Source organism: Bos indicus x Bos taurus, chromosome 23, assembly GCF_003369695.1.
Source record: "Bos indicus x Bos taurus breed Angus x Brahman F1 hybrid chromosome 23, Bos_hybrid_MaternalHap_v2.0, whole genome shotgun sequence".
NCBI lineage: Eukaryota > Metazoa > Chordata > Mammalia > Artiodactyla > Bovidae > Bos > Bos indicus x Bos taurus.
This window is the reverse complement of record NC_040098.1, coordinates 20775153-20784573: the sequence shown is the minus strand read 5'-3', so window position 1 is coordinate 20784573 and position 9421 is coordinate 20775153. Positions and strand designations below refer to the sequence as shown.

Genomic DNA, 9421 nt, shown 5'->3' with positions numbered 1-9421 from the left:
CATCAGCTCCAGTATTCCTCAGCTCTCCTTCTCTGTCAGTTTCTTTATCCTTACCTTCAGCATCAGCCCCCTGCCCACTCCGACCCCGAAGAGGCCCCCACCCCGGCCGTGACCCCGAGGAGCCTCCTCGCTGGGACTCCTGAGGACAGGGTCCTGCGCTGGGTCCCCAGAGAGTCTTCCCCTTTCGCCCACCTCCTGGGCACCCGGGCGAAGGGCAGCGGGGGAGCCCGGGAAGGGGAGCGGGAAGAGGGGACCGGGAAGGGCGCGGGGCCAGGCGGGAGGAGAGGAGCAGAGGCCAGACAGGGGCTCTCGGTTTCCCGGGGTCTGATTGGAGGTTGGCCCGATGAGTCGGAGCTGGGGGCGCGCCCATCTCCGCTGGCTCCTGCGAGAGCCGCCCGCTCGGCCCCTCCCCGGAGCCGCTTTGTCCCGGGTGACGGCGGCGGAGGTTGCGGCGAGCAGCGGGCGGGAGGCAGAGACCCGCCGACCCGCGGAGCCGGAGCCGGAGCCCGGGAGGCGGGGCGCGCCGCGCACGGCCCCACGCCCAGGCCCGCGGGCACCGCGCCCGTCCCCGCGCGCTCTCGGCCCGGCCGCCAGGTGAGCAGCCGCGCCGCGCCCGCAGTCGCCGGCCCCGCCGACCGACCGACCGACCGCCCAGCCGTCGCCTCCTCCTCTGCCGGCGCATCGCGGACGCCCAGCAGGTCGGTTATGTAACGGCGCCGGCCCGCTGGCCCCGGCACCCTGTCCTGTCCTGTCCTGTCCTGTCCTGCCCGGGGCTGCGCGCGGCACCAGGGCCGGGCCGGGGTCGGGGGACCGCGGCGGGGGGCGGCCGAGCGCGGTCGGGGTCGGGGGCTGGGCCGGGTGCGGTGGCCGTGGCGGTGGGGTGGGGGGTGGTCTGCGGATCCAGTGCTCGGCCCGGGTGGCGGCCGTGGGGATCGAGGTCCCTTGACCCCCTCTAGAGGGCGCGGGTCTCTAGGAGCCCCTTCCCCATTCCTCGTGGCCCAAAGGTTCGCCTTTCTAGTAGCAGCAGCAGGTGCATGAATTGGTGGAGCGAGAGTGACGCCTGTGATCTCCGGGACCGAGATTTGGAGAAGGGATGAGGGGAGGTGGTCAGATCGCAGAGAGCGAACGGGAAATCGGAGCCTCTTTTCCCAGCACTTAAAGGAAAGAGCTGGGGAGGGGAAGGTGCTTTGAGGCGCAGCGGGCTGGGAATTGTCCTGCCTGGGATTAGCGGGCTTGGGTCATCTAAAAATAACTTCAAGTTTGAAAAGTGAAATAGAAGGGAGCACAGCGTGCCGAGTTCCTCCTGCCCGTGGGATGCTTCGCTCTAGAAGTCACCGGAGGGAAAACAGGCAAACCCCAGCCGCCTGATCCCTCTCCTGCCTCCCCGTCTCACTGGTTTCCAGGGTGTCTCGGTTTGACTTTTAGTTAATGATTTATTCTCCAAGGCACTGCTGTCTTTCTCTCATCCCAAAGTGAATTACAGCAGAGTACATGCTTTGAATCTTTCTTATTTCCTACATTAGGGTGGAAGTGTTCAGTGGACGTTTAATGAGTCTGCTGCCAAAGCTTATTTTATTTTTTAAGTATCCTTTTAGTAAAAACAAAAGTTTCCGAGCTCCCTTTAACCTATGTCCCACAATTGGAGAGGAAAGATGCTAGAGCATTCCAGTCCACCTTTCTCTCTTCCCTAAGGCAGAATCCCACCTGTCTTGCAGAGGCGAGGCTCTAGGAAAGCTAGTATATTTTTTAATAACACATCTCAATTTTTAACACCTATTACATCAGCACGAAACACAACAAATATATCGCAAGCACAGGGAAACACTTGCTAACTGGCCCGCTCCATTCCAGGAACGCAATGAAGTAGGAAAAGCCTAGATAGAAGCCAGAAAGGATCAAGAAGCAGATAAGCACTGACTGTGGAGCAAGGCAGAGGAGTGAACGAACGTTTGGCTGCTTTTCAGTCTCCACATTGATTTTCTTTAGCCTTAGAGCTATTATCTTAAGTACAATCAGTGTGTTGCATTAGTCTAAAATGTGAGTTGCTCTTTGCTTTCAAATCCACTGCAAACCAAATCAGCATTTATTGAGCACCTACTACTTGAGGCCCGTTCCTAGCATTTTATGAGGGAACATGACCTCAACTAAAGTTAGAAGATTGCAAGAGCTTTCAGAATGCCTTGTTTGCAGCTGCTGCAGAACCAAAGGAAGTCTGGGAGGAGGTGGCCCTCTCTCCAGCGAGGAAGGGTTAACAAGCATAAGTGGGAACTTGAGAGTTCTGTCATTTGCAAGTACACATCACACTTTTTAAAAAACTACTTGCATAATCATTGGCATTAGTCATATATATTATAGAAATTAGCTTTATTGAGATCAACTTGGCTAGTTTGCTGAGGTCTCATTTTCCCATTCCTTTTATTTTCTGTGCCATCCACTCAGTTTATTCAGCAGTTAATTTAAGTATCTACTGTGTGCTATGTAGTCCCTGTGTGTGTGTGTGTGTGTGTGTGTGTGTGTGCATGCATGCAGGCACAGGCTCAGTCATATCCGACTCTTTGCGACCCCATGGACTGTAGCCTGCTAGGCTTCTCTGTCCATGGGATTTTCCAGGTAAGAATACTGGAGTGAGTTGCCATTTCCTACTCCAGGGAATCTTCTCCCTCCCACCCCCACCCCACCCCACCCCACCCCACCCCACACCCAAACCCACAGGGATTGAACTCCCGTCTCCTGTGTCTGTTTCATTGGCAGGCAGATTCTTTACCACTGTGCCACCTGGGAAGCCCATGTGCAAGTGGCTAAAAGAATGAGGCTTTTCTTTCAGAAATCAGTCTAGCAGACAGGATAAGAAAATAAGTGATCATCATGGTGAGTGTTTAGTGGAGATAGGAACAAGCTCAGTGAGAGTACAGGAAAGAAAGGGTGCCGGGAGTCTGGAAGAGCTTGCAGAGAAGTTCATGTTCGGACCGGATCTCGGTAGAGAAGGAGCTAGGTGTTCCACGTTGAAGGAAAGGTCACATTCAAAGAACTGGTAGGTGTTCTGCAGTGAAGAGGTGGCAGAAGTGTTTGGGAGGAGGTGTTTTGGTGAGCCTGGGCTATGAATATACCTTGCAGAGGAGGAGAAGCCATGCAGCTTTTATGGGAGAAATGATTTGATCTAATTTGTCTTGCAAAAGTGACTTCGGAGGTGGCAAGTAGGTGGGGTTGCAAAGAAGAATGAGCTCAGATTTCAGACCATTGGAGCAGTCCAGACAAAATAAAATAAGTACAATTAGTTGTGCCTGAACAAGGTAGAATGGGAACAGAGAAGAGAGAACTATAAAAAGCCATTTCAGAGGGAGACAATCACTGGCTTTAGGTCACCAAGTGGCTGGTGATGGGGAAGGAGAAGCTTAGATGTTTAGATGGATGGTCAGACTTTTCATTGAGATGGGAAGTCAAGGAGAAAGATTAAGTTTGAGAAATATGTGAAATTTTAACTGAAACTTTTCCTCGAAGATTAGGAACAAGACAAGGATGCCCACTCTTGCCCCTTTTCTTTCGTACAGTACTGGAAGTTCCAGTCAGAGCAGTTAGGCAAGGGAAAAAAGGCATTCAAATCAGAAAAGAACTAAAAGTGTTTCTGCTTGCAAATTACTTGACATTACATGTTGAAAACCCTAAAGATTCTACTAAAAAAACTGTTAGAACTAATAAGCAGTTTCAGTAAAGTTGCAGGATATAAAATCAATGCACAGGTATCAGTTGCATTTGTATATACTAAAGTAATGAACTATCAGAATGAGAAATTAAGAAAGCAATCCCATTTTATAATTGCATCCAAAAAATAAAATGCCTGGGCATAAATTTAATCAAGGAGGTGAAAGACACGTTCCCTGAAAAATATAAGACAATAATGAAAGAAGCTGAGGAAGACACAAGTCAGTGTTGATGAGGATGTGGAGAAAAGGGAACCCTGGGGCACTGTTGGTGGGAATGGAAATTGGTGCAGCCATTATGGAAAACAGTCCTCGAAAAATTAGAAATAGAACTACCATATTATCCAGCAATCCCATTTTGGGTTATTCATGCAAAGAAAATGAAAATAGTAACTTGTAAAGATAGCTGTACTTCCATGTTCTTGACAGCATTATTTATACGAACCAAGATATGGAAACAACTTAAATACCTGTTGATGGATGAGTGGATGAGGAAAATGTGGGGTATATATATATATGTGTGTATATATATATATATATATATATATATGTTGTAATGATTTAGTATATTGAAATGACTTAGTGTACATATATATATATATATATATATATATATGTATATATACACACACACAGTGGAATATTACTCAGACATAAAAAAGATACCCTGCCATTTGCAACAACATGGGTTCACCTTGAGGGCATTGTTAGTGCATGAGGGCCAAGTAGATAAGTCAGAGAAAGTTAAGTACTGTATGATCCCATATATAGAGTTTGAAAAAAACCAAACTCATGAAAAATACAGAGAATAGATCATTGGTCGCCAGAGGTAGAGGACGGAGGATGGGCAGAATGGGTGCAGGTAGTCAAAAGGTACAAACTTCTGGTTAAAAGATCCACATGTTCTGGGAGTGTAATGTACAGCGTGGCGACTATAGTTAACAATACTGTATTGTATATTTGAAAGTAGCTAAGAAAGTAGAAAATTCTCCAAGCCAGACTTCAGCAATATGTGAACCGTGAACTTCCAGATGTTCAAGCTGGTTTTAGAAAAGGCAGAGGAACCAGAGATCAAATTGCCAACATCTACTGGATCATCAAAAAAGCAAGAGAATTCCAGAAAAACATCTATTTCTGCTTTATTGACTATGCCAAAGCCTTTGACTGTGTGGATCACAATAAACTGTGGAAAATTCTGAAAGAGATGGGAATACCAGACCACCTGACCTGCCTCTTGAGAAACCTGTATGCAGGTCAGGAAGCAACAGTTAGAACTGGACATGGAACAACAGACTGGTTCCAAATAGGAAAAGGATTACATCAAGGCTGTGTACTGTCACCCTGCTTATTTAACTTCTATGCAGAGTACATCATGAGAAACGCTGGGCTGGAAGAAGCACAAGCTGGAACCAAGATTGCTGGGAGAAATATCAATAACCTCAGATATGCAGATGACACCATCCTTATGGCAGAAAGTGAAGAGGAACTAAAAAACCTCTTGATGAAAGTGAAAGAGGAGAGTGAAAAAGTTGGCTTAAAGCTCAGTGTTCAGAAAACGAAGATCATGGCATCCGATCCCATCACTTCATGGGAAATAGATGGGGAAACAGTGGAAACAGTGTCAGACTTTATTTTTGGGGGCTCCCAAATCACTGCAGATGGTGATTGCAGCCATGAAATTAAAAGACGCTTACTCCTTGGAAGGAAAGTTATGACCAACCTAGATAGCATATTCAAAAGCAGAGACATTACTTTGCCAACAAAGGTCTGTCTAGTCAAGGCTATGGTTTTTCCAGTGGCCATGTATGGATGCGAGAGTTGGACTGTGAAGAAAGCTGAGCACCGAAGAACTGATGCTTTTGAACTGTGGTGTTGGGGAGACTCTTGAGAGTCCCTTGGACTGCAAGGAGATCCAACCAGTCCATTCTGAAGGAGATCAGCCCTGGGATTTCTTTGGAAGGAATGATGCTAAAGCTGAAACTCCAGTACTTTGGCCACCTCATGCGAAGAGTTGACTCATTGGAAAAGACTTTGATGCTGGGAGGGATTGGGGGCAGGAGGAGAAGGGGACGACAGAGGATGAGATGGCTGGATGGCATCACCAACTCGATGGACATGAGTCTGAGTGAACTCCGGGAGTTGGTGATGGACAGGGAGGCCTGGCGTGCTGCGATTCATTGGGTTGCAAAGAGTTGGACACGACTGAGCGACTGAACTGAAGAAAGTAGATCTTAAAAGTTCTCATTATAAGGAAAAAAAATTATTCCTATGTAAGGTGATGGATTGGAGACGGCAATGGCACCCCACTCCAGTACTCTTGCCGGGAAAATCCCATGGACGGAGGAGCCTGGAAGGCTGCAGTCCATGGGGTCGCTGAGGGTCAGACACAACTGAGTGACTTCACTTTCACTTTTCACTTTCATGCACTGGAGAAGGAAATGGCAACCCACTCCAGTGTTCTTGCCTGGAGAATCCCAGGGACGGGGGAGCCTGGTGGGCTGCCGTCTCTGGGGTCGCACAGAGTCGGACACGACTGAAGTGATTTAGCAGCAGTAGCAGCAAGGTGATGGATGTCAACTAAACTTATTGTGGTGATTATTTCACAATATATACATATATCAAATCATTTGGTATATACCTAAAACTAATACAATGTGTTATGTTAATTATATCTCGATAAAACTGGTAGAAGAAAGGAAGTACAGTTGATCCTTGAACAATGCAAATTCGAACTGTAATTAGAGATCACAAAATGTAGAACCAAAAGATCTGGGGTTGGAGTCCCAACTCTGTCCAAACCATTTCAGCTTCCTGCCCTTGAGCGAGTCATTTATCAGTTCCTTTGTTTTTGAGGCAGATATAGCAGTACTCAGATTTTCCACCTGGAGGTGGGTGAGTGGGGCAGCCTAAACCCCTGCGTTGTACAGAGGTCAACTGTAAACGAGAAAGAGTGATTTTGAGAAGGGTGGGGGATTTTAATTCTGAATATACAAATAAAAATACTCTGGCAGGCAGTTTTATTTTCAGAGTTAGTTTCTTCATTCCTGGTGCTAACTTCCACTCATCCAGCTTACCTTCATTCCTAAGACTGGCTGTGCTGTGCTAAATAGCTTCAGTCGTGTCCAATTCTGTGCGACCCCATAGATGGCAGCCCACCAGGCTCCTCTGTCCCTGGGATTCTCCAGGCAAGAACACTGGTGTGGGTTGCCATTTCCTTCCCCAATGCATGAAAGTGAAAGTTGAAAGTGAAGTCGCTCAGTCGTGTCCAACTCTTTGGGACCCCATGGACTGTAGCCCACCAGGCTCCTCCGTCCATGGATTTTCCAGGCAAGAGTACTGGAGTGGGTGCCATTTCCTTCTCTAGGACTGGCTAGTGCTGCCTTTGGAGAAGAGGAAGATGAATTTGATAGCAGGAAGTTTTGCCACCTTCTTACGCCAGAATGAAAGTATTAGCTGTCAATTATCTGAAATTCCCAGGTGGTGCTAGTGGTAAAGAACCTGCCTGTCAATGCAGGAGACGTAAGAGATGTGGATTGGATCCCTGGGTTGGGAAGAGTCCCTGGAGGAGGGCATGGTAACTCACTCCAGTATTCTTGCTTGGAGAATATCATGGACAGAGGAGCCTGGTGGGCTCCAGTCCTGGTGGCTACAGTCCATAGGATCACAGAGTCAGACATGATTGAAATGACTTAGCATGCACTCATCTGAAATTATCTGTAGTGGTGATAAGAGTAATAATTTTAATGATAGTAATAATATCTAACATTTATTCAGAGCTTACAAATGCCAAGCACAAAGAAGGTGGAGCTCCACATGGATTATCATGTTTGATCCTCATGGTAACCTTATGAGGCAGACACTATTGTGATTCTCATATGATGGATAAGGAACCCAAGGCAGAGAGAGGGTACCTTATCTAGGTTACACAGTTAGTGAGACGGGCACCCAGAGTTCAAGCTTGGGCAGTCTGAATAGCCAGTCTGAATTAATAGTATTGAACTCATTCCTCTTTAGCCTACAATGTATATTTTTACCCCATGTTTGAATGTTTGTGACTGATGCCACAAAAGAGAACAGGACTGAGTGAGAAGTTCTGGCTCTCATCTGGGCCCGGCATCTAATTTGTAGGGTGACCTCTGCAAAGTCCCATCCCCTCTCAAGCTTTAGTTTGTTAAATCTGTGTAGTCATGGGGGAAGGGGTTGACCAGATGATCTCTAAAGAGTCTAAGTATTCTGAAGTTCCGCCATCTTGTCTCAGATTTATACTATTAGAGTTGTAGATTTGGGTTAAGATCATGCTCGCCTGGTCCCTTTCAGAATAGAAACAGGACCTATTCCTCTTCTAAGAGGATGAACTCTAAGTGATGGCCTGTTTTTAACAGCCTGATAGGAAATATAGTGTCCATAATGCCAGAGCTGATGGGGGCATCTGAGGTTGGGAGAACCCAGTTCAGGCAGGAGAAACCCAGACCGGCACTGAAGTGGAGGAATCGCCATAGTCACTGGCCAGTTTATTTGAGACATGTCACTTAAATTCTGTGAGATTCCATTTCCTTATCTCTGAATAATGGGGGCAAGGAATACATGTGTTGTAAGGGTGTTTGTTGTAAGGAGTGAAACAGGCTATGTGGAGCAGACACTGCACACGAGTCTGTCCAACTGAAGATGCTCAGTGAGTTGTGGGAGGGGGGTGTTCCTTACACCTCACTTCCAGGATAACAAATGTGCAGAAAAGGGAGGTAGAGTGTTTCCAGAGATAAGCTCCTCTTACTTTGCAGTTTAACTGGAGGAGGAAATGGCAGCCCACTCCAGTATTCTTGCCTGAAAAATCCCATGGACAGAGGAGCCTGGTGGGCTACAGTCCATGGGGTTGCAAAGAGTTGGGCTCAACTGAACATGTACTTCACAGTTTGCTAAGGGCCATCTCTTAGTGATCATCATTTATTTCTCTCTCTCTTAGAAAGTAATAATATATATATATATATCTCATTACTATTGGGACTATGGAAACACAGGGAGCATTAAATACCTTTCAAAACATGGATCTCAAGTTCATTGATAAATTACTCTCTTAGATATGAAATGTCAACATTCCACAACACAAAGTTTTAAACTCTTCTTTTGTCAGATAAATGGGCCAAAATTGCTGTGAAGAAATAGTATTGCTTAGGGTTAGTGACCCTGGATTCCACAGTTGTGGCACCACATGTACAGGAGGCAGAGTGACTTCCTCCTCAGTGAATGTCTGTGCACATGTGCTTTTGAGAAGCTTCATGAAGAATTTTCTGTCTTTGTTTTAAAAAATGTTCACTGTCTTGGAGCTTTTATGATACAAACGGCCAGGTGTCATGCTGTGGGTAAAATTAATTAAGCGAGTTGAGGATTCTTTTCAAAAGGGAGAAGCAGCCTTAGACTCAACTGAAGCTGTTCTGAAGTCCCTTAAAGCATATATGTGTGATTATGAATGGTACTTTCTAGAAGTTAAAGACAAGTTTCCAAAGATAGCTCAAACTTCTGGCAGTTCAGAATGCCCGTGGAAAGTGTTTTCTATAGTCAGGATGGGAAGGGACTTAATTTTCATGTCTGGTTTCCCCATCTCCACTCACTTTGAAGCAGGGATGAAACAAGGGGAATCCTGAGCTTTGGAATGTATGCAGAAGAAGATGCTAGAATGGTAGCTGTTGAACAAAAGACTTCTGTAGTTTGAGAGCTGTATCCTAGTT

The 9421-nt window shown here is 46.6% G+C and overlaps 1 protein-coding gene across 1 annotated transcript in view; it reads left to right on the top strand.

Annotated features, from left to right (window-relative positions):
- The first annotated feature begins 455 nt into the window (after positions 1-455).
- The window catches only part of RCAN2 (regulator of calcineurin 2), a 281009-nt gene continuing 272043 nt past the window's right edge, over positions 456-9421 (top strand). Inside the window, exon 1 of the mRNA XM_027523980.1 lies at positions 456-698. The gene's annotated coding sequence lies outside the window, so the exon portion shown is untranslated. The remainder of the gene's footprint in view (positions 699-9421) is intronic.